General features: G+C 41.9%; 1 non-coding gene across 1 annotated transcript; it reads right to left on the reverse strand.

Annotated features, from left to right (window-relative positions):
- Positions 1–1,468: 1,468 nt before the first annotated feature.
- On the reverse strand, positions 1,469–1,602 carry LOC142444136 (small nucleolar RNA SNORA42/SNORA80 family). Its single transcript, XR_012783798.1, has one exon. It is a non-coding gene; the product is annotated as a small nucleolar RNA SNORA42/SNORA80 family (small nucleolar RNA).
- Positions 1,603–25,097: the final 23,495 nt, after the last annotated feature.

The following is a 25,097-nucleotide window of genomic DNA, read 5'->3' on the forward strand; positions in this document are numbered from 1 at the left end:
CAAGGGTTGGTTATTTTAACATGCATTCAAATACATGTAAAATAACTGGCTGGTATAAAAGTAAATACATTTCTCTGTCCATTTGTTTGCTAAAACTATTAATATATCCTAACAGAGATACTGTTTTCTAGAACTAATTCATACAATAAGAAATTTATACATATTGCACAACTCATTTCCATGTGGCATTAAACTTACAGAAATGGAAAAAATACATTTATCTATAAGGTCTTTTAAAGGGGGGCATTTTTGATTAATCTGAAGTTAGACATTGTGGCTTAGCATACTCAATATGCTAATAGAAACATCATGAAATTTGTTTTCTTATTCCTTGTGCAAGTGGACACAAGATAACCTATAAAATCTTAGTTTTGTGAACCATTTTTATCAAAAGTAAATTATACCAACTATCAAATATGTTTAAATCAATAAAATGGCCAACATATTTCTCTTGGGACTATTTTAATATGAAATTCTGACATACACTTTTTAAATATGAAATACTTTGTTGAAAGTTAAAATTTTTAAAAAGTCTTTATCAGCAAAATTTCTCTATTTTGAAATACACGCTTTCCAAGACATCCATTTGTTTCAGCGTCTCCACAAGCTCTTTCATTGCTTTAGCTAGCCCGGTGCTTTAACGTCCAACACTTCCTACAGGCCCGGAGCTAGGGGCCAGCAGACGAAGAGAGGGTATTTCTGGAACCGTTTATCAAAATCCAAGAGCATATTCTTTCCCTACTTAACTTATTTTCTGAAAATTCAATTCCTCAATGACAATATCAGAACTGATCTCATTATTTATTTACTTATAGAATGATTTATACTTAGAGTCTTTGTAAGTTAAATTAAAATTGTTGGTGTTTTATTTATAAACACGAAGGAAGACACACACTTACTTTTAAATAAAGGACAATGAAATAGAATGTAATGAATCGAGAGCATGGAGAGGGACTTCTGGCAACATGGTAGGCTAGGTAGACACATCTGAAACCCACCCTCCGCAGCAGAGATACAAGAGGTCCAAGCTGAGTGAGTGCTTGTGGATCGGCTCCTGTGTACCACTCCTCCGTCTAGAGGCTTGTGAGCCCTGCTTCATCAGAAAAGCAGAAAGCACAGTGTCAGGCTAAGGCATGTCTTCTGTCACTTTGACTGGGCTAGAATTTCAATAACCATAGCCGACCCCTTGTTCCTTTGAAGGAACAAGCACCCTGACTTAGCTACCCTCTGAGCCTATAAGAGTTCTTCAGGATGATGTACCGGACCCAAGCTAATAGATGGAACACCTACTTAAGACAAGACTCCTATCTCCCACCCCTTCCCTCTAATGCTGGCTGCTCCTTGGCTGGTAGAGGGCGTGACTCCTACTGAGTACCCAGTCCTCCAAAGTTCCCTCCTCCCTGGGTCCACTTCTGCCCAGGTCTTCGCATTCCCTTATTTTCTTGTCTATCTTTTCTTTTTCTTTTTTCATTGTGCAACCTGCTTCAGTGCCTTAAGCCCACCAGGTAAAACCAGGCAATGGTTCGGGGTGACAGTTTGCTTTGGCATGGGACACTGTGAGAGGCCCATGGGCTCAGACCTGCCACAAATCCAAACCCGTGCACCGTCTCTACCTTTTCATTCTTTCTCGGCTTTCACCCTTTCCTTCCCTTCTTTGGTTTCTCATTTCTCCTTTTCCTTTCTTTTTTCTTTTGTTAGTTTTTCCCCTTTTCTATTCTTTTTCACTTTTATTTCCCCCTCCCTAATTTTGCATATTGATTCCCCCCTTTTATCTCTTTAATTATTCTCTATCAATGCTTAGGAAGTCTAGGTAGAAAAGAGGACGTATACACATCGGGAAATGTATATATTTAATTTTTATATGTGCTGTAAATTCATCTATCAGATTATAAAGCCTACAGGGGGCAGTTATGAAAATTTCTTAGACATAACCCAAAACTTGCAGGGCATGAACTGTTGGACCTGAAGTATCAGCACAGCAGCCTCAGGAGCCCCAAGATCAATTGGCATAATATAACTCACAAAGACACAGTTCTACATCCAACTAGGAAAATAGCACATGGGGCCTTAAAAGCCTGTGAGCAGCTATTTAAGGTGTAATTATTGGCCTCTCTCCATACAGAGGAAAGAAGAATGATGGTCATTGAAAGACATGAAAATAATTAGTCCACTTTGAGAGCGAAATAACTAGATAGTGCCAGGCCCCCCCTACCAACTCTTCTAGAAATGATTGCACTAAAAAAGACTGTGGATAAAGAACACCAATGGAAAAGGGACAAGTGTAAGGGGGGAGGGAGAGAGATGGAAGACACAGGAAGGCAAGAAGAGAAGTAATGTGGGAAAAGGAAATGATAGATAGATAGATAGATAGATAGATAGATAGATAGATGATTATAGTAGTTACATAATCTGGTGTCAATTTGGGATTTAAGAGGGTTAAGAGTGAGAGTGGCGCCTAGTCTGTCGATCAGGTCATAACCAAGGAGGCCTCTGTGTGGGCATGGCTTCTCCTAAGAATTCTGGGAACTCTGGCATTTTCTCATTGGAAACGGGAGTCACACTGTCTCTCTGCTCACTTCCTGAGAAATTCTCTACTTTATGCCCTAAAAGCTGGAGAAGCCACATGAACCTACCCTGATGTATCTGGACTTCTGGAGCTGGGGAAGCCACATAGAAACCCCTGCCAGTGCTGAGATGCTTACAACTGGATCTACAAGTCTTCCCACTCCCTGGCCTGTGATCTGCCTGCATTTGGCATCATTGCATGTGTTCCGTGAGTCTGAAAAGGACTTTATAGATTGGTATTGGCCATATGGGCTAAGATTGGATTTATGGACTTGATCTGGACTGAGCTGGGAAGTTTTCTCAACATTCAATTGCTCTTGTATATAAACCTCTTTCTCATGCACATATGAGTGTCTATGAATTTGTTTCTCTAGTCTACCCAGATTAACACAATCATAGACGAATGAATGAATAGATAGATAAATAAATAATGGTCCTGAATATAGTGGAAGAAATTGCGGAACAAAACCTCAAAATCATAAAAGAGACCAGGCTTACTAGCCACATAGAGACCCCCCAGGACCCTGACCTTTCGTCACCCTTCAAAACTGGAACTGAACTCAGCCCCGTCTTAGAATAAGCAAGCACTTAAGATAGAACAGGCAGCCCAGTTACAAGTGCAGTGTTTCCTGGGATAGGGAAGCAGGCAGAATGGAAACAGAAAACAGGAGGAAGTGGGATCAGAGATGGCTCACTGAGGGAGTGCAACGGAGGGGCTGAAACAAAGCGGCAGGAAGTGTCTCATGTAAAACTCATGACCTCCTCTGTAAACGTTTGCCCAACTCACAATAAAAGGTTGATTTTTTAAATAAAACATGGCAGCAGAGGCAAGAGGCCCGTGGCTCAGTCCCCTTTTCACTGTGTGATCTGCAGAAAGTCAAGGGAGAACTGCTTCCCCGTTCCCTTCACTTATCTGTGACACTCAGCTAAGCAAAGGGCTTTGTAGCAGATCCGGAAGAGTTACCAGCTGATTCCGGTTTTAATGAGTCTGGGCGGGGTCTCTTCCGTGCTGCAAAAATGCAGTCCAACAAGGCCTGGCTGAGCCTGTTCATTGTTAAGAGGGATGGGCCATGTCAGGAAACCGCATCAGACCCAAGCCAGAGGCCACACAGAAGCTGCTGTCAGCTCAGGTGAGCATGCAAAGAATGAAGCTGACACGCCTGGCAAACAGGCTCTCCTCCGGTCCCCGCAGACCAGGAACACGGATGAGAGAAACAGAGAGGAGGAGAGGGGAGGAGGCAGGACTAGCGGAACTTTGAAGACAGATTCAATGCCCCTTTCCAGCACAAGTCAAGTGCATGGATTCTTCTGTCTTCCTTATGCAGTGTCCAACTGTCTTCACATGCATGTGAGGCAATTAAAACTACGATGGCTTGCATGAGGCACAACTTAATCTTCAAAGTAACATCCTTGCCTTTCAAGACTCAACAGAAGCCTTGTGTAGCAGATTTACCCAATGCAACAAGTCACATGATCCCTTGACTGCTGCTTCCATGAGCACTGATTGGGGATCCAAGACAGAAAAGAACAAATTCAAACTTTTCTTCATTATGATGTGACCTATTATTCCAATTGTGATTAGTTTTCTTTACATAAATCATAAGCCCCAGTGAAGGTTGTAATCCTTGAGCTCAGCAAGTGCAAGTCTTCACTTTTAGCAAACTAGTTTGTCATCTGTATTTTGCAGGTTGTTAATAAGCCTTTCTGCAATCCTGATACCATATTCTTCATATAATCCAGCTTCTCAGATGACGTGTTCAGCATGCAGATTGAATAAGTATAGTGAGAACATGCAACCCTGTTGAACACTGTGATAGTTACATAATCTCCTGTCAACATAAGAGTGAAGGGGTGGAGTTGAACCTGTCAATCAGGTCACAGCTTGATGACCTCATTTGGAGGTGTGATGGAGATAAATAGCTCACTGGAGGCTGGACACACTCTCCCTGGAAGACATTCTTATTGACCAGCCACATAGAGCTACGCTCATGGAGCCAGAGCCCTGGAACTGGAGGAGCCACGTGGAGGCCAATGCCAGTGCTGAGATGCTTCCACCACTGCTGGATCTCCACAAGACTTTCCACCCATCTTCCTGCATTCAGCATCATTGTATATGTTGTGTGGGTCTGAAGAGAAATTTATAGACTGGGTATTGCACATAGGGGCTAATATCGGATTTATGGACTTCATCTGGACTGGGCTGGGATGTTTTCTTAATATACAATTACTCTTTATATAAAGCTCTTTCTTATACACATGAGTGTATGAATTTGTTTTTCTAGATAACCCAGACTAACACACACACCATTCTTGATTTTAAACCATGCAGTATTCCTGTGTTCTGCTTGCACAACTGCTTCTTGACACATGTATTAGTTCCAAACGAGCACAATGACATGTCTGGGATTCTCATTCTTCTCAAAGTATTCTTTAGTTTGCCATGATAACACACTTGAATGCCTTGGCATAGCCAATAAAATACTTTTTAATAAAACAAGTAAACATCTTTCTGGTATTCTCTGCTTTAAGCCAAGGTCTATCTGACATTAGCAATGGTAACCTTTGTTCTATGACATCTTAGGGATCCTGCCTGGACCTCTGGCAGCTCCCTGTCAATGTACTGCTGCAACCATGACTGGATGATCTTCAGGAAAATTGCACTGGAAAGTGATATCGATGATATTGTTCTATAATTTAAGTATTCAGTTTGATCATCTTTCTTTGGAATGGATCTCTACCAGTCAGTTGGTCAAGTAGCCATTTTCCAAATTTCCTGGCATAGATGAGATACGTGAGTCAGCGTCCTATTGAAACATTTCAATAGATATTTTTGTCAATCCCTGAAGCCTTGTCTTTGGCTAATGCTTTCAGTGCAGCTTGAACTTCTTTCAGCAACATCGATTCTTACTCAGATGCTACCTCCCTCCTGAAAGGGTGGATCGTGGGTGAGTTCTTTTGGGTACAGTGGTTCTGTGTATTCTTCCATCGTCATTTGATGCTTGCTGATTTATTCAATATTTTTGCACAAAGAATCTTACAAGGGTACAACTCAAGGCTTGAATATTTCTTCAGTTCCTTTGAGTTTAAGATAGTTTTAGCATGTTCTTCCCTTTAGATTTTCTAAATTTCGGCCTTTGCACATATCTTCATAATATTTAACTTTGTCTTCTAGAGCTGCCACTGGAAATTTTCTATTCAGCGCTTTGATTTCATCCTTTCATCCATTTGCTTTAGCTATGCTACTAGTAAGAGAACGTGTCCAAGTCTCTTCTAACATCCACTATGACCTTTTCTTTCTCTTATCCTTTTTAATGACCACCACTTGTCTGACAGCTTGATGTGCTGTCATGGCTTGTGTGTTGCTGTGACACAGGAAGCTGTCCCTTGTGTGAGTCTGGGTTGATGAGAGAAACAAATCCATGGGCACTCATATGTGTATAAGAAAGAGCTTTATGTGCAAAAGCAATTAAACATTGAGAAAAACATCCCAGCCCAGTCCCATCAAGTACATAAGTCCGATATTAACCCATATGTCTGATACCAATCTACAAAGCTTTCAGACTCGTGCAACATATGCAATGATGCCGAATAAAGAAAGATCACAGACAAGTGGGTAAAATGTCTTGTGGATCCAGTGGCAGTGGAAGCAACAGTGCTAGTAGGGGTCCCCACGTGGCTCTTTCAGCTCCAGGGCTCTAACTTAACTCCATGTGTTTTCTCAGCAGGAATGTCTTACAGGAAGTGTTTGAGTGTCCCACCTCCAATGAGCTATTTATCTCCTTAGCAGTTCCAAATGAGGCATCAAGCTGCCACCTGCTTGACAGGTTAAACTCCACCCCTTTACTCTTAAGTCTCCAATTGACAACAGATTATGTAACTACCACATGCCTGGTATTTCAAATGCCAACTGGGGTGCCTAAAATGAACAGGTATCAGTGGACATTCTAGACTAAGGCAGACAACCAAGAAGGACTTGGCTTCCCACTTCAGAAGGAGGCACCACTGAAAACCTTATGCATCGCTTTGAAACATTCTCAGAATCAGCGGACCAAACAAGTCGAAGCAGAGCATTGTCAGAGATAGTGCCAGCGATGGGCCCCTCCAATGTGAAGGTGCTTGAAATATGACAGAGAAGGTCCTAATGTCACCTAGTGGAGCAGACCTTTGTCATGAGTTGGGAAAAGTCTGTGGGAGTGACTCCTTTGGGATCTTCATTTACTGATTGGGGCACGATTTCAAGGTGAGAAGAAGAGCTGCCAAAATCTGCTAATGATTGGAACTTGCATTGTGTTAACTATGAATCTAAGAAATTTGGAAGTGGTCAAAATTGGATTGAAACAAATAAAGATTGATATCTTATGCGTTGATGAGATGAAATGAGCTGGTATTGGCCATTTGGAGTCAGAAAAACAAGATTCAATGCTGGGAATGACACTATTGAGGGGAATGGTGGGCATTCACTGCCAATGGGCATTGCAAAACCAATAATGGAGCACAAAGTATGTCTGAAAAATCTCTATGCCTTTAAGGAAATCCAATCAATACAGCTTTTATTCAAATTTATGCATCAATCACAAAAGCTAGTGATAAAGATATGGAAGAATCCTACCAATAACCTCAGTCTTAAATTAATCAAACATGCAATCAGGAAAATGATATGCTTATCAATATAATTGGTGGTGATTGGAATGGAAAAGTTGGAAACAAAGAGGAAGGAGCAGCAGTTTGAAAGGATGGACTTGGTGAGAGAAATGAAATTGGAGATCGCATGATAGAATTTTGTAAAACCAGTGACTTGTGCATCGCAAATGCCATTTTTACAAAAACACAATAGGAGACTTCTCACCTAGAATTCTCCAGATGGGACACATAGAAATCAAACTAATTACATCTGTGGGAAGTGACAATGGAGAAGTGCAATACCAGCAGCTAAAACTAGGCCAGGACTGACTATCGAACAGGCCTTCGATTGCTCATATGTAAGTTCAGGATAAAGCTGAAAAAATTAAAACAAGTTTAAGAAAGCCAAAATACGACCTTGAGTTTATCCTCTTGGATTTTGAGAACATCTCAAACATCGATTTGATGCATTAATGACAGAAGACCAATGAGCAGTGGGAGCCCATCAAGAACATCATTCATGAAGAGATCAAAATGTCATTAAAATGACAGAACATAAAGACAAAGGTAGAGTACATTCAGAAGAGACTTTGAAACTTGCATGAGGATATAGTGTGTCTCAAACATTATTCCGCTACCTTTTTTTGCAATAATTATGCCTATTTACAGCATTTATTCGCCTATGGTAGCACCCAGAGCTATTATTGAACTTTTTATTTCCCACTGAAGAAAATATATCAGAATGCAAGCTTTGGAACTAATGTTGGATCTACCAATAATTAGAAAAATGAGATGTCCTTTGTAAATGTTGTATTTCTCTAGCCAAAAATTTGGTTTTTAAACCTTAAAACTGATTTTGATACCCCAGTATATTAAACATTACCTCTGTATAAATTTAGAAAGTCCAGTAAATTTCATTAGCCAAACAGTAACAAATCATCAATTAAGGTAGATTTCAGAGGGCATTGGTGATAGAAGCAAAGGAGCAATACTGCCAAAGACTACATGATAGAGTGTTGCAAGACCAACAGCTTCTTCCTTGAAAATACCCTTTCCCTAGACAACCAGCAACCCCGCATGTGGAGTGCTTAGTTGCTACGTGTTGGGCTCTAACTGCAAAATCAGCGGTTCAAATCCATCAGCTGCTCCTCAGTAGAAAGTGTTAGAATTTCAGAAACTCACAGGGCAGTTCTACCCAGTCCTGTAGGGTTGCTAAGTGCTGGCATTAACTCAATGACAGTAAGTGGATTTTGGGGTGCCTATGGAAAGATCCCCAGTTACACAAACCCACCAGGATCTTGGGGGAGAAAATTGTGGTTTTCTGCTTTTGTAAAATGTGACAACCACAAAAACACTATGGGAAGCCCTACTCTTTCTTATAAGGTTACTGTGATTCAGAATTTGAATCGGTGGGTTTGGGTTTGGTGTTTACACATGTCAAGGGCGGGAGGGGGGGAAGCTTACGTGTCCCTTTGAGGGCTAGGGTGCACCTGATGCGAGCCATGTTGTTTTCAATGGTTTCATATGCACTTGGACGCCAAATAATGAGTAAGGATGACTGGAGAAGAACAAATACCTTGGGATAAAGGTGTTGTTGAAAAATATTGAATATCCCATGGATTTTCAGGAGAATAAAAAAAATCTGTCTTGGACAAAATATAATCAGGATTCTCCTTAGAAGCAAGGATGGTAACATTTAACCTTATTTACTTTGGCCAAATATCTGGAGATATGAATCCCTGGAAAATGATATCATGCTTGGAAGATGCTCTCAAGGATATGGACTGACACTCTAGATGCGAAGTGGTCTAACACCAGATCCCCCGAGAGGATGCCCCAGGCGGGGCCGGGGCAGTGTTTCCTTCTGTTGTCTGTAGGGTCGCTTTGAGTGGGAGCCTGCTGCACAGCACCTGACAATAACCACTACCACCAGTGCGGATAACTGAGGTTTATTTCTAGTTTCAATTTTACTTTTGACTCCACTCAAAACCCCTAGAAATAGCTTCTATTCCAACGTTATGGGTTCCCCAAAACTAAGTGCACAATTGGAACGATGAGAATGCTGTTCTTTGCATTGTCACACCATTAACTTTTGCCAAGCACATAAGAAACAACTGTGTTTAGCTCTGCTGGCCTAGCACATGTGTTATCCATTTGTAATCTTCTCAGTAGTCTTATAAGATAGAGCTCATTGCTTCCAATTTATATTTTTTCATAAAAAAGAAAGAAGAACAAAACAAAACCCTCTGAAGCTTACAGCAGCTTGCCCGCAGTCTTTAAACTAAGTAGCCTGTGAGCTCATCTTTAGGGAGAGAGAGCCAACACCAATGACTTAGGGCTTCAAAACAATGTCATGGGGGAAGTTTGGTTCTAGGAGGAAATTTAAGAGTGAATCAATCCAAAGGATTAACCCTATTAGTAAACATCAGGGAAGATGCAGATGAAATGGAATGGCATGAAATCAAGCAATAACCAAAGTAACCAAAAGAAGTTGAGGTATTTACTTACATTTCAGAACTGGTTGCTCCTACATTACTTTAGGATTCCTGCTACAAAGTTTCATAGAAGGATGATACGTGATCCTCACAGCACGCATCACAACTATAACTAATCATCCAACATCAGCCTTAGCAGTGCACTGTAATGAGCTCTATGGAGGCAGAGCTCATGTTATGTGATCGCCTCGTGTAACTATCTCTAATATCTAGAAGAATGACTGGGAATAAAGCAAGCCAATGCCTTTGACCCTTAGTCTGGAGCAGTAGGATAATGGCAAAGTAGCTTACCTTTAAAATTGAGAAGGTTTGGGAAGAGGGCATTGAACTAAGTGCCAGAAGAGTGGAAGGATCTACCTCTCTCCAAGTTAATAAGAGAAGTGATCATCTACTGACAAAATTACAATTAATAAGAGTGCTTTGGGCGGTGCTGGGAAATCAGCTTTGGGCTGCAAACTACAGGCTGGCAGTTCAAATCTACCAGCTGCTTAAGAGATAGCTGAGGCTCCTGTAAAGACTTACATTCTCAGAAATCCTATGAGTCAGACTAAGCGTGATGGCAGGGGGCATGGGTGTGGTTTTTATCTACCATAAAGGCCAATATTTGATCATGTTTAAAGCTAATGAACAATTAAAACAAAGCAGAGTTCTAACTTCCTATCCTCTATAACAAAATCCTCTTGGGACTTCTGTTTGAACTCAGACCTCGGGTTCAGAAATCGATTCTCCAAATGGTTTCCACCCTTGAAATCCTGCATTCTCTTTTTATTAATAAGAAAAAATGAACAAAGGGTATAATTTTAGGAGAAGGTATATTAACTATGAAAATTATCTAGAAGTCTAAATCAAGATTAGAATTCCCAGACTTGTCACAGTTCCATATTATCAATTGATAGCTTACATTAACCAGTCCCTGGCTCCTAAAACATGACTCATTCAATCCTTTCTGTCTCTGCTACTGTTCCTCAAGGGCCTTAGATTCATGTAATTAGACACACAGATCGCATGTCAAAACTGTTCACAGCTTCCCCAAATGAGCTGCTGCTCTTCTCCCTTGGTCCAGTGAGCAGAAATGGCTGCGTGGCTGCTCCTCCCTTAGGAGAGAAAAGAAAGAGATCTGCGCATGGAACTCTGGGTCAGAGCTACTTAAAATGTTATCTTAGAGCGAGAGAGAGAAAACTTTATAACCACACCAAACCCACTTCCATAGAGTCACTACCAACTTACAGACACCCAATGGGAGAAAGGAGAACTGCTCGACAGGGATTCTGAGACTATAAATCTCTACTGGAGCAGACAGCCTCATCTTCCTCTTGAAAACGGCTGGTGGATTTACATTGCAGACTTTGCATTTAGCAATCCAACACTTAACCTACTGATACACCAGGATTTCATAGACTGTCAGGGGAAGCCAGCCCCTAACACATCGTTATGGGTCCGCTAGGTACAATTGTACAGCGACAATAAGTAAAGATCATAGTAAAGTTATAGAGAGCATGAGAGTTAGAAGAGAAGTACTGAAATGAATGGAGTCAGACACGATTCATGGTAGCATGCTCACCTCAGCCCCGCTTGGTGGTCCACGTGGAGGGAGAAAGAGATCTTTAATGCTAGCCCAGGCTTTTTTTATCTCTGGGGACCGGCAAGCCCCCTAATTACAGGTGAGTACAAATATCACAGAAAGGGGTTGTGCTGTAGGTAATAATACAGTAATGAGAGGGGGTGGTCTAGGGACATACATGCAACAGAGAGAGAAGGGATTGTGGGCATACATGTGACAAGATGGGCGGATCCTAGATATAGGATGGCAACTTAACTTTGGATGTCACAGAGCCAGTTTGGCCTGTTCCCTGACTCAACTGATAGAGACCATAATTGGTAGGGTGTGGACGCTTGGTCTCATGCCTCGGGGAGAAATAGTTTATTGTCCCCCACAGCAGGGAGTGAGGCCTACCCTGTAGTCTGGTGACTAACTACCCTGGGGAGGATGTCTGTAAGCGTCTGACCTCCCCCCACAATAGACACTACAGAGAGATGTAATTCTAGTGTTTATTTTCTTATTTCAATTCTATATTATGTTTTTATGGAATTATGTTTATGTTTCTTTATGATATTCATAATTACCACATCTAATGCTCATAGAATGGCATCAAGTCACTGCTTCCTAATTTTATTCATCCGTTTTTAAGTTAATTTAATGATGACTCCTTCATGACCTCTGCACACACGTATCTTTTTTGTTCTGTTGTTTTCCCCACTAGGGACAAAAGATGATTTACTGACGTCATGTCTGTATATTTGTATGATGCATGATATGTACATATGGTATCAACTACAAAGGAATGTGACATAGCAAACAAACCCATGCTCTCACCAGAGTAGCAGTTTCATCCAAATCTCACCCAAATTACATACAACTCCCTTTAATAATTCAATTATGCAAAAATGTAGGACAAGCTTGTTTTATTTCAAGGTCTTTTCATTACTAACAAGATACATATTTCTATTGGTTTTTACACTTTTACCTTTAGAGAAAAGTATGCCCATATTTTAAAAATATTTATTATTCAAGATCAAATTTCTTTTCTTATGCATTTTAATTAATTCCATATAATCTCTGAGTTCTTTAACACTGGTAACTGTGGGGTCCAGCTCCACAGTGAAACAGTCCTGTGGAGTGATGTGCTCAACAAAAGAAGACAGAAAGCAGGGCAGGGAGACTGGACCCATTCTCGGGAGAGGTGGGTGAACAGCCCCGAGTTTATTCAACAACAGGTTTTTATCGTTCTTGAGGCATGCAAGCCTCTTGTTATACATACACATCAAACAAATGGGCAATGTACTGATCTTGATTATTCCATGCCCTCCAGGGGGATAGTCACAGGGAGTGTCAGGCATGCAAGAGACCAGAGGTGCAAAACACTCTTTGGGGACAAAGGGAGCAATGATTTGGGGGAGACAGCTGCATATTAGGATTTATGGGGGGGGGGTAGATGTGCTGTGGAGAATCTTCGTTCCTGAAAATGTGTACTGAGGCATGCCTCTTACCTTGGACTGTGAAGGCGTGCCTCCCACTAGTGATGGCGTGCCAAGCCTGGGGGTCACAAGTTGAGGTCTTCCTTTTTCACTGTCCCTCTATTTACCAAGAATGACATCCTTCTCCGAGGACTGGGCTCTCCTTACAACATCTCCAAGTCCGTAGCATCATGAAGTCTCACCATTCTCTAAGGCAGTGGCTCTCAACCCTCCTGATGCCGCGACCCTTTAATACAGTTTCTTGTGTTGTGGTGACCCCCCAATCATAAACTTATTTTCTTTGCTACTTCATAACTGTCATTTCACTACTGTTAAGAATTGCCGACCCCTGTGAAAGGGTCCTTTGACCCCCAAAGCGTTGCGACCTACATGTTGAGAATCGCTGCTCTAAGGAGAATTCTGGCTGTATTTCTTCCAAGACGAATTTGTTGTTTATTTTTAAGGTCCATGGTACTTTCATTATTCTTTTGTAGTACCAAAATTCCAACAAATCAATTCCTCTTAAGTCCACCCTGTTCACTGTCCAACTTTCACATTCATACAAGGCGATTGAAAATGCTCTGGCGTGGGTCAGGTGCAGCTTAGTTTTCAAAATAACCTCCTTGTTCTAAACAAACACTTTAAAGAAGTCTTGTGCAGTAGATTTACCCAATGTAATGAATCCTTTGGGCTTTTGACTGCTGCTTCCATGAGCATTGATGGTGGAGCCAAGGAAGATAAAATCCTTGACAACTTCAATCTTTCCTCCATTTATCATCATGTTACCAGTTGTGAGGATTTGGGTTTTCTGTACAATGAGCTGTAAGCCCTAATGAAGGGTCAAATCCTTGATTGTCAGCAACAAATGCTCAAGTCCTCCTCCCTTTCAGCCAGCAACCTGCACAGTGCAGGTTGGTAATTAGCAATCCCTGCAATCCCGATACCACATGCTTTTTCAGAGTTTAGCTTCTCTGATGATTTACTCAGCATATAGATTGGCTAAGTATGGTGTGAGGATAAATCCCTGCCACACACCTTTCCTGATTTTAATCCATATAAACCCATGTTATTCCCTTGTTCTGTTTACCCAACCGCCTCTGACTCCACGTATCGGTTCTACATGAGTATAATTATGTGTTCTGGTATTCCCATTCTTCTCAAGGCGATCCGGAGTGTGTTCTGATCCACTCAGTTGAAGGCCTTTGCATAGTCGATGAAGCACAACTAAACATTTTTCTGGTATTCTTTCTGAATCAAGAGCCACCTGACATCAGCAGTGACGTCAGAAAGCCACATGACATCCTCCATCTTTCTTTACTATTTTGACACAAATAATCCCTCCCACTGCACTCTAGTTGATCCTGGTGTTACCAGGAGGAGGCTCCCCAGTTCGTGTCCTGCTTGCAAGAAAGATTTCAGGCGGGGGACACAATTCAGATAAGAGTCAGAGAAAGTTTGAACTGAAAGAGTACATTTAGTGAAGGGAGTTATTTTGGGAAAGAAGTCCTAAGTCCAAAGGTCCCTTAGCTAGTCTAAAATGCCTGGAAAGACATAAAACTGGGCCTTATATTCTGTGAATGGTGGGCTTCTCACCAGACTAGCTTTGTGGTGTGTCTTCTGCTATTGGCTGCTCTTCTGAAGTGTCCCTCCTCCTTTTAGGAGTGCATGTTCTGGCACCCCAGAACCCCAGACTTCATGCTGTACTCCTGTTTCAGACACCCCCCCTCTCCCCCCCATCCCCCCCACCCCACGCCAAAGTCTATTCAGTCTTTGTGGGGGTTGTATGAACATCCTGTTTGTTTCCCCCAGACATTTTCTTATCTCTGATATCTCTGGTTTTATCAAAGGAGATTGATAAGGAAATGTGTTTTTTTCCTGCTCTCCAGGCATCTTTGTGCTGGAGAGGTATTTGTGGAATCTTTGTTGTTTAAGACTGTTTTCTTCCCTTTATCATTTCTTTTCCCCTTACCAGTTTCTGACTAGCCAACAGGCTCCAGACCTTGGCCTTTGGTTTGGATCTGGCTTCTTTGCTCTGTCCCATGGACTCTGTACCTCAACCTCTGATGCTTCTGGCCCAGGCCTCAGCTACTTCAGAAAAGACATAGCATCTGGGATTTCAAAGGCCTGAAGATAAACAAGTGGCCATCTAGCTGAGAAACAACAAAAACCACATGGAAGAAGCACACCAGCCTATCCCAACATGATTGCTGAAGACAAAGTGGGTGCACAAGCAAATGTGGTGAAGAAAGCTGATGGGGCTCAGCTATCAAAAGATATAGGGTCTGGGGTCTTAAAGGCTTGAAGATAAACAAGCTTCCATCTACCTGAGAAACAACAAAGCTCACATGTAGCCTGTGAGATCATGTGGCATTGAAGGGATCAGGTATCAAAGACCAAAAAAAAAAAAATCATAGCATTATAATGAGAGGGAGTGCCGAGTGGGACTCAGGACCGATCTGTGGGAAACTGGACATCCCCTTGCAGAAGGGTCATGAGGAGGAGACAAGCCAGTCAGGGTGCAGTGTAGCAATGATGAAACATACAATTTTCCTCTCGTTCTTGAATAGTTCTTCCCCACCCCCACTATCATGATCCCAATTATACCTTACAAATCCAGCTCAACCGGAGGATGTACACTGGTACAGATAGGAACCAGACATACAGGGAATCCAGGACAGATGAACATCTCAGGACCAGTGGTGAGAGTGGTGATACTGGGGGGTAGAGAGAAGGTGAGGAAGAAAGGGGGAACAGATCACAAGGATCAGCATATAACCTCCTCCCTGGGGTACGGAGAGCAGAGAAGTGGGTGAAGGGAGACCTTGGATGGTGTAAGATATGACAAAATACTAATAATTTATAAATTATCAGAGGTTCATGGGAGAGGGGAGAGCGGGGAGGGAGGGGGAAAATGAGGAGCTGATACCAAGGGCTCAAGTGGAAAGCAAATGTTTTGAGAATGATGATGGAAACAAATGTACAAAAGTGCTTGACACCATGCATGGATGTATGGATTGTGATAAGAGTCGTATGAGCCCCCAATAAAATAATTTTTAAAATAAAAAGAAAGAAATTTTGAGAGTGCCCTTCTTCTGATGGCCCTGGGATTTCTCTGAGTTCTTTCTTCTGAGGTGAGGTGACTCTTACCCACAGAAGAATGGCTTTGATGGAGCCCTAGTTTCTTCTCGCAACAAACCACATCCCTACAGAAACAAAGGGTGTGACTTGGTTCACACCCTCTACTAAAGGGGAAACTTCATCCTGCCCATTAGCATAGCAGAGACCTTGATCCCAAATGGGATTTTAACCACAAGCACAAAGTCCAGAATTATAATACAACTCATCAAGACTTATGGCTAGATTTGGATCTATTGACTCCACCTCAGCCATATCCCTAAACAAACCAAACTGGTAGATTCAAGCGATTTTGTTTTTATTTCCCGATGTGCCTTGAAATTTTGTGGGATAAACTATTGCTCCACTCTTCCGGAAGAGAGTTTAGGTTGCCTTGCTTCACAAAAGCTGATCTCAATGCAGACTTAGGCAGTATTAAATCACAGAACGTTACATAAAGTATGTCTTTGGTCCCTTCTCTGGATCAGCACTACTTCGGTATGAAAATCCACTTTTTCCTCTGGTATCCTACTTAATATTTCTATTTTTTCTCTCTCTGGCTTGTGGGTCAACTCCTCCTGCTCTACAGACAGTGGATGAGTAAGGGAGAGATCAGCCTCCATTGAGTCCTCACGTGACTGGAACAACGCCCGTGTTCAAAGCTGACTTGTTCTGATAGGAAGCTCACAGTTCTGATGATCTCTTTGCTGCAGTCCCGTGCCATGAGGGCATGCATCTCCCCTCTCGAGCGCCACTTCCTCATGACAGAGAGCTACCCCTCATTGGGCCAGCTTCCATTCACATCCAGCCCCATTGGGTTCCCAGAAAACTTTCAAATCACAAACTCAGGAGGAGCATGTCAGGTGCTTTCTTCCTCTGGTCCATTGACTGCTAGTTTTGATGCTTTCTCAGACCTTACTCAGACAACACGCTGTTAGGTAGCAAGAAGCAGGGATGTCTAAGGGGCATGTTCTAAATTCAGGCCCTTGAGCCAGGGAGGTGGTACACCTGGGTGGGCCTGGTGGGTTTAGTCAATGGAGTCAACCAGTACGGTAGACCACATCTCCCAGCCAAAGGCTCTAAAAGCCAGAATCTGGAGACCACCAGCCTCTTTCCCTTGGGATGCTCATCTGCTTTTTGCTCAGCCATGCCCACAGTCTCTCCCTCTGGCCTCAGGCCAACACATGTGAGTGTGCAGTCCCATGAGGTTTCCCATGTTCCATGACTGTAAAACCTGAAACTTCGTCCATCCTTATAAAAACCCACTTGGATCACAAACCAGGCTTCAGCGTGAATACTTTCTCGCGCAAAGCCAAGAACCAAGGTATTTCCCACCTGAGAAACCTAACAATACCACATCAATCCTGGGAGGCCAGAAGCTCCCCTTCCAGGCAGGTCTCCTCTGGGCAAGTGAACAGTGTTTTTAAAACATATGTCTCTTCACAAATCCTCTCCAATCTCGACAGACTCTGACCCTTTGATCATCTTGGCACAAGTAAGAATTTTAACTGGTCAAACTGGTTTTCAACAGTCTCCTTGAACATTGGCATCTTGGTTTTGGCACATCATTTTTAGAAATGTATAGCTCTATATCTTGTTGCCCAGGTAAATTTTCTGGTATTAAGATGTTATATGTATTTTAGAATTAATCATTTGGCTATATGTCTATTTCATTTAAAGGTGAAAATGGAAATAATTCCCCCACATACTCTTATATAATATGTCATAGACAGCTGATTTTCCTGCTGGCCTTTGTGTTTGTTTTCACTGAGTTCTCTTATTTTAACTAGATTTTTTTCATTTGATACGTAGTGTAAAATTTGGGTAATATATGTATTTTTTCTGAAGGGTAACATAGTTAACAAACAAATAATTTTTGAAGGTTTACCCTCCATTTTGAGAAATGTATGTCCATATATTGTTTTCCTATACCACCAGAGCCAGTAAATCCTTTACTTTTTTCATTAATCAGCATTTAATTACTATTGTTCAATAATATTTTCTAATATCTGATGCTAGTGGGGCTATCTGGTGACTCTTCTTTGTAATGCTAGAAAATGTTATGTTCCTATCTTATTAAATTGATAATTCAATTAAAATGACAATAAGGTAAGTTTACAAGGAATAATTATAACACGAATCTCAAGTATATATATATATATATTGCTTTTGCACTTTTCAATTATCCATTTAATTTCTCAAATAACTGTGCTAGGTAGGCAGATTAAGGACTAAGATGGATTATCTCAATATCGGCATTGGGTCACAACAAAGGGGTTGGAAAGATATCAGGCACCCATTAGACACCTATGGAAATATCCAAGCTGAGCATGCTCAGACTAAGACCATCTAAGTGGAGGTGAAACCAAACCTAGCCTCAATCTAGACCCATGAGATCACCCAGGTGCCCTTCCATTCAGTCAATAAGGCCAAGCAACACCCTCAACCATGTCTCCCTTGCCAGTGGAGGTAAAAGCAGTCCACAAGCAGGCCACCCCTCTCTTTCAAGTGTGCTCAGCAGGAGGAGGGTGGCAATCCCTCCCGGGTGCAGGACCACATACGCTGAGGGCCTGAGCTCCCACTCAGGCCACCCTCTTGGCCTCTGTGATTTCCTGGTTCCACAGGGATCAGCATTTGTGCTCCTCTTCCTGTATTCTTTCCACGTGGTTTTTTCACATTCAGCCACAAACACCTGCACAGTTCCCATGCAGCCTTGTACATTTTCCTGAAACAGTGTGTATTTTTTTCTATAATTAATTTTATTGGGAACTCATGCAACTCTTATCACAATCCGTACATCCATCCATTGTGTCAAGCACATTTGTATATTTCTTGCCATCATCATTCTCAAAGCATTTGCTTTCTACTTGAGCCCTTGATATCAGCTCCTCATTTTCCCTCCCTCTCCAGCACCCCCTGACAAACCTTTGATAATTTATAAATAATTATTATTTATCATGTCATACCCTGTCCTACATCTCCTTCATCCACTTTTCTGTTGTCTGTCCCCCAAGGAGGAGATTATATGTAGATCCTGTAATCAGTTCCCCTTCTCTACCTTACCTTCTCTGCACCCTCCTGTTATTGCCACTCTCACCACTGGTCGTGAAGGGATCATCTGTCCTGGATTCCCTGTGTTTTCAGTTCCTGTCTGTACCAGTGTACACCCTCTGGTCTAGCTGGATTTATAAGGTAGAATTGGGATAATGATGGTGGGGGGGGAGGAACATTTAAGAACTAGAGGGAAGTTGTATGTTTCATCGTTGCTACACTGCACCCTGACTGGCTTGTCTCCTCCCCGTAACCCTTCTGTAAGGGAATGCTCAGTTGCCTACATACAGGCTTTGAGTCCGCAATCTACACTCCCCATCATTCACAATGATATGATTTTCTTGTTCTTTGTTGCCTCATTTCGGATCCCTTCAACACCTTGTGATCGTACAGGCGTGTGCGCTTCTTCCATGTGGACTTTGTTGCTTCTGAGTTAGATGGCCGCTTATTTACCTTAAAGTCTTTAAGACCACAGATACTATATCTTTTCATAGCTGAGCACCATCAGCTTTCTTCACCACATTTGCTTATGCACCTGCTTTGTCTTAACGGATCACGTTGGGAAGGTGAGCATCACGGAATGCCAGTTTAGTAGAACAAAGTGTTCTTGCATTGGGGGAGTACTTGAGTGGAGGCCCAATGTCCATCTGCTACCTTAATCTAAGCCTATTAATATATGCATATAGATCTATTTCCCCATCATCACATATAAATTTATTTACATATGTACATACCTATATTTAGACCTCTATAAATGTCCTTTGCTTCCTGGTTCTTTCCTCTATTTACTTTTACTTTTCTCTTGTCCCAGTATCATGCTCAGCCTTCACTTGGCTTTCAGTATTTCCTCTTGGTTACATTAGCCTTGATCAAGCTCCACCAGGCCTTTTACACCCTCCTCGCCACCGATTTTAGATCACTCATTGTTCCCTTAGCCCTGGGTTTGTTAACATCACTTCTTTTCCCCCACCTCCCCCTCTCCCATGTCCCTCCTAAACTGTTGGTCCCATTGTTTTCTCCTCCATACTGTTTATCCAGCCTATCTTATCTAGATAGACCTGAAGAGCTAATAATATGCACAAAATACCCGAAACTTCCCTTTTCATCATATAAATCACTTGTTTTACAAACATGCTTCTGCCACATGAATTCTTTCAGCACTACAAAGCAAGATAGAGATATCCCAATTCAGAAACCTAACAGTTGCTTAAATTCTTGACCCAGATTCTTCATTTCTTCCTGTATCTACAACTCTGCCATATTCTCATCCTGAAAGGAAAAGAGACCTGGTCAGTGCTTTGAATCTGCAAGCAGCTCTACAGAATAAAGATCTAGTGATCTTTACCCATAAGATTACTACATGCTAAAAAAAAAAAAAAGAAAGAAAGAAAAGAAAAACCATATGGGGCAGTTCTATCATGTCCTATAGGGTTTCTAAGAGTTTAAAATTCAGACTCTGAGTTGACTCCAAAGAACACAACATGGAGGAGTATTTCCTACTATTTTAAGCTGGGTTTGGTCATATCATTTGCACTCATCCATGGGATGCATGTAGATAAACTAAGTCTTGATATGTGCCTGCTTGCTTGGACTTGCTCTCCTGTGCTCCAGCCATGGAGCACGTGATCTAAGGAAAGGATGGGCGATCCTTGTAGCAAACCTGGCTCAACAGATGCTCAGAGCTATAGGTGGTTTGTGCTTAAAGCCACTGGATTTGGGTGTGTTTTATTGAACAGTATATTTGTTAATAACCAAACCAAACTCATTGCCCAATATTGAGTCAATGCCTATTCATCGTCACCAGATAGGGCAGGGTTGAACAGCTCTTATGAGTTTCCAAGACTGCAACTATTTATGGGACTAGAAAACCACATCTTTCTCTCGAGGAGTGGCTGGAGGTTTTGAGCTGTGGATTTTGTGGGCCAAAGTCCAGTAGACAATTGCTATGCCATCAAGTGCTCCAGTAACAAATATAAAAACAATGATAAAAAACAAAACCACTCCCATGAGTCCATCCTTATTCATAGCAACCCCTCATTATTGTAACTACCAAATTATTGAATGGGACTATGCAAATAGCATGGAACAAACTCTAATAGAGTGGATTAGTCAGTTTTGCTCAGCCATTGGTATAAAATAATCAATCTCAGAAGCAGGAACAGGTGAAGGCTGAGATCATCAAAACAGAAGAGCTTCCAGTGAATCACATTTGAGATCTCTATCTGCAGTAACAGAGTCACCACATGATGCAACAAGACCAGTAGAGCCGATGCATTTTGCCGAGACCGTTTGTTAGGCTTTCCAGCACACCGAATAAGTAAAACTGAGTGCATCTGGACAGGATGCTTGCTTCCCTTTGAGCAACACTTGCTGGAGTAGGGAAGAGGCCAAGGATCGGTGTGGCTAAGAACCAGAGACATGCCTGCCTGCGTGGCTGAGAAGAGACATTATGATCTGAAGGACTGTATCCTATATGTTTTCTGATCTTGTCTTGATACTACCTATTAACTTCCTTAATAAACCCTCATAATTGGGAGTCTTGTCTACGTAATTTATGTGAGCATTATGATATATTGTCAAACCCAGTTTAGAGTAGAGAATGCCATGGGAGGAAAGGTTGGCTTCAGAGCAGGGTCAAGAAAGCTGAAGAGTAGAGACATCTTTGTCCTCTCTTCCAAAAGAATGATCCTTGGGCAGATGTGGAATTGGATTCTTCCTCTCCCTGTGTAGCCTGAGTTCACACATGTCGTCCGTACCATTACCTCATTTTCATGCTTACTTCGTTCATGATTCATACTTTGTACATGCCAACTTCAAGTATTAAGAGATGTTTGCAGATGTTTCTTTTCAAGTCTTTCCCCAGAAGCAAATGAAGGTCCTGAAAGCTTTAATCCATTAACGCTCCTCTAGTCCACTATTTTGAGAAGGCAACTCTTCCTCAATCGTGCTTTGAGCGCTTTCCAAGCTGAGTATCTAATCTTCCAAGCTGAGTATCTATTTAACAATGTTTTGCTGCTATTCATAAAGTTTCAGGTAGCTAATTCTTCAGACATGGGTAGCCTATTCCTTCCTGGTATTCTTTTGTTAATGGAGAAGCTCTGCTGAAACTTCTTCCCTCGGATGACCTAACTAGCATTTGAAATATCACTTATATAGTTTCCAGCAACACATAGAAAACCACAGTAGGACAAGCTGACAGTTAAGTAGTAATCCATAAGAGTACAGTCTGAGCATCTGTATGGGGTAGTTCCAGTCAATTAGCCTGAATCAACTTGAAAGCACCTAACAACAATGACAAAACAGGAGCCCTGGCGGTGTAATGGTTCCAAGTTGGGCTGAGTTCTTCATGGTCAGCAGTTCAAAAGCACCAGAACTCTGAGGAAGAAAGACTGGGCTTTCTACTCACCTCTGTTAAGTAACCACGGTCTCAGAAACCCACAGCGGGTCACTAAAGGTTAGCCTTGACTTGATGGCAGCTAAGTTGGTTTTGATTTAACAACAAAAACAAGATTTCCTAAGTAGAAAAGAGTCTTTGTAATGTTTAACATATCCAAGCTGAAATAAACCTAAGACAGGAATCTGTAAAGGATTCTTACAGTAAGATATACAAGGGTCTTTAACTTGGGACTTTATGGAAATAATACAACTTTGCTAAGAGAGCTTGAAACAGAACCCTAGATGAGAAACCCAAAACTTATGTGCTTATGACACCATTATATATACATTGAAGAACAGGGTATTCAAAAGCCTTTCGTTTCACCCTCAATATTTGGTATAATATAATTTTGGTACAGCATGTGTGGTGTGGCATAATTCCACGTCAACTGGAAGATATATGAAAGTGGAGGGGTGGTATTCACCCTCTCAATGATGGTGCCTCCTTGTGGGTGTGGCCTTCTCATTAGGAGGGTCCTAGGAACCTCGCCTTCTCTCTCTGCCTTCACTTCCTGCTGGCTGACCCTGATCGCTGCCAGAGCCCTGTGATGCTTCCATCTCCACTGGATGCACAGACTCTGCATCTACCAACCTGTAAGCTTCCTGCGATCTGCATCTTTGCTGTGACTGAGTGAATCTTAAGAGGGACTTATGAACTAGTACCAGGCTTATGGACATAAGTTGGACTGGGCTGTGCTAATTTCTCAATATATAATTATTTCTTTACATAAAGCTCTTGCTTATACATCTATGGGTGTCTCTGGATTTCTCTAGTCAACTCGGTCTACCACACCACATCTTGCAGACACTGTGGGGACAGACCTTTACCCCATTCCCATTGTGGGGATCCCATAAAATTCACTTTGATTTTCCTCCTGGAGTTGCATTTCACTTGATCTACTGTGGCATGGTCATTATTGTTTCTGGGCTCTTATTACTAATGGTAAATAGTTCTTGGTTTTCTCGAGTCCTGTTGAGGCCATATATGGCCTTTGGGGCCAGAGTCCTGTCTTTCTAGCCTGAGCATGGAGAGTCTGCAGGCCCTCTGTGGGGATTAGTGTGCTCTCATTCTGGCAGCTGCGCTCTCTCAGTGCTGTCTCTGGGAAAGGTCTTAAAGCCCATTTGTGGGAAAAAATATCTGTCACAAAGCATGGGCTTTGAAGTCAGATATATTTCTAAGCTCCCTGCAAAAGGATGAATAAGCAGTATAAAGTAATCCTCAGGATGTTAGTGTAGACATGAAGGAAATAAAGTCCATAAAATGCCACATAAATGCTATACATATATTGTGTGTGCTTTCGATGTAGCATGTGCTATATAGTGGTGTATATGTGGATATGTGCACACACTAAGGGCCTTCAAAGAGATTTTTCCACAAAATTTTTGAAGCACCTTCATATACATCTAGACTGATAGCTAGCACATAGTAAGCATTCAATAGATATTAACATTACTATTATTTAAACGTACTTGGAATGTGAACTGAAAATGGCCCTCTTTGTTGCAAAACAGCATGGGCAATGTTATGCCATGTCATTGACTAGTTCATACAAGCAGTTGGATTGATCTGAATGTATGTTTGCAACTATGCATTTAAGCACCTTATTAAACTTATGAAAGATGGAGCCCTAGCACACACAAAGAAGCAAATTCATTGTCGCTGTGTTGATTCCAGCTCAACAACCACATAGGACAGAGTAGAATGGCCCTTGTGGGCTTTTAAGACGTCAACTCTTTATAGGAATGGAAAGCCTCATCTTTCTCCCAAGGAGCAGCTGGTGGATTTGAATTGCTGACCAGGCACTTAGCAGCCCAATGTTAACCCGGGCTCTTAAAGAGTCCACTCAACAAACACATGGCTCAAAGAATGCTAGTTCGTAGTTTAGTCCACTAGTACAATCTGACATTTTACGTGCTAGACGAATAAATGTTGGCTGAAATAGATGACCAGAGTAACTCAGTCTCTTGGTACTGATGGTCTGCCCTACAAAGAGATCTGACTACCTTTCCATTATTGAGTGGGGTTTTAGAAACATTCTTTCACAATCGCAACAAGATTTTTTTCTTCTTTTTTTCTACCCAGGTGAAAGGGCAGTCTTAGTCTTAAAAACGTGATGATGTTCCTGAAGTATTTCAGGGCAAACCCCCAGCAGAATTTTCATTCCTACAGTTGCAGCTCTTGGCAATAGAGTTCATAACCCTTCTCTTACATTTCACCTTTTTGAATTGGCTGCAGACAACTTATGGATAAATTCAGGGAAGGTATGTAGGACCCCTGGTGGGCCGTGGATTAAGTACTGAGCTGCTAACCCCAAAGCTGGCACTTCAAACACACTAGCAGCTCTGAAGGACAACCATAAGGCTACTTACATTCTTGGACACGTGTAGGTTCAATTATTACAATGGTCTAACAGGGCCAGTTGGATTTGTGCACTGGACGGCAGTGGGTTTGGTTTGGTTGGTTTTGAAGAGGAAGAAGCAATTTCTTATTGTGTTCACCTTCAAGGGAAAAGCTAATAAGGAAGTCAGGCTGTACAGATCAATTATTGAGTGACGAAATTCAACTTAACTTCAGCCATCGCTGTTTTGTTTTTAAATGCAGGGGTGAGGTGTGTGTATGTGGGGTGGTGTTAAAACAAAACAAACCCCCAAACCAAATTAACTTCCACTGAGGCGATGCCAAGTCCTAGGGGGAAAAGAGTAGTAAAGGAGGAAAGGTGGAGGGGAAGTCCAGGCAAGACAGCCTGGTCCAGCTGGCCCCGCGCTGGCAGCTTCTGCTGCTTCCTCCCCGCCCGCGGTCCG

Source organism: Tenrec ecaudatus, chromosome 3, assembly GCF_050624435.1.
Source record: "Tenrec ecaudatus isolate mTenEca1 chromosome 3, mTenEca1.hap1, whole genome shotgun sequence".
Classification (NCBI taxonomy): Eukaryota; Metazoa; Chordata; class Mammalia; order Afrosoricida; family Tenrecidae; genus Tenrec; species Tenrec ecaudatus.